The following is a 1,313-nucleotide window of genomic DNA, read 5'->3' as shown; positions in this document are numbered from 1 at the left end:
AATGTACATTGGTGCACTAGAATATATTTTATCCTTAAAACGTGAAACACAGGTATATATTCCAGCACATTTATGTTCATTTTTTGTACTATTGTGAAGAAAATGTGATGTTGTAGAGTATAGGCTTTCAAGTCAGATCTCTGCTTCTCACTAGCACTGAGCCTGTTTTCTAATTTCTACCTACCTCATAAAACTGTTAAAAATTGAGCCAAATGACTAGTACAGTGCCTGGACATATAGCAGGTACTCAATAAAATTTACTCCCTCTTGCCCTTATTTATTGGTAATACCAGTATGCAGATAATTTGGGAAGAATCAAGTATGTTACTTTTTGTTGTGTACTTGTATACTGTAGGTTTTTTTTTTTAATTTTGGGAGTATTAATGTGATTTCTGAATGTTAGAAAATGTTTGAAACTGCTATGTAAAAATCTGGGGCAGTATAGAATGTTCACAGGAAAAGAATCAAACCAGCCTCACCTAGTGTTAAGTTACTCTTCACACCCTAGTTGTTTACACACCCTAATTGCCTTACTTGAGCATGAGGTCATGGAAAAGAAGTGATATTTGGTGGCGTCTTTCTGGATTTGTTTTTAGTTTGAAGGTATATTTTTTGTTTATTTTTTAGAAACAGAGTCTCACTCTGTTGTCTAGCCTGGAGTACAGTAGCATTATGATAGCTCACTGCACCCTCAAACTCTGACCAAAGCAATCCTCCCACCTTAGCCTCCTGAGTAGCTAGGACTACAGGTGGTGTGCCACTGTGCTTGACTAATTTTTTGTAGACATGGAGTCTTGATATGTTGCCCAGGCTGGTCTTGAACTCCTGGCCTCGAGTGATCCTCTTGCCTTGGCCTCCCAAAGTGTGAAGTTATACTTAAAGGAAAATACAACATCAACATGTGTGTATCCATACTGATGTATCACTGCATATCAGGGTGTAAATAAACAGGTAATTCTGTATATGGCATGTAGCTTATTTTTAGCAATGGAGAGCTTTGTGCTCACATACTAAAAACTTACTCTGAACGCAAATGAGAAACCCAGAGTTGCCCAAACAGTTGTCAGAATCCATGTAGTAAAGGTTATATACTTTGAGTTTTTCATCTGTTACTCTAAGCTGTTGGCTTAGTTATGCTTTTATTCATAATATTGACATTTATTGGTCAGCAGGCAGTTTACTAGATGGTATGGATATGAAAAGAAACAAGGTCTTATCCTTCAAGAATTAAATTCAGGTTGAAAAGGACCAAGTAATTATAGTGCAATTTTTTTTTTCTTTTTTCTTTTTTTGAGGTGGAGTCTCTCTCTGCC

Source organism: Rhinopithecus bieti, unplaced genomic scaffold, assembly GCF_001698545.2.
Source record: "Rhinopithecus bieti isolate Rb0 unplaced genomic scaffold, ASM169854v2 scaffold_22636, whole genome shotgun sequence".
In the NCBI taxonomy this organism is placed as follows: Eukaryota; Metazoa; Chordata; class Mammalia; order Primates; family Cercopithecidae; genus Rhinopithecus; species Rhinopithecus bieti.
This window is presented reverse-complemented; position numbering follows the sequence as displayed.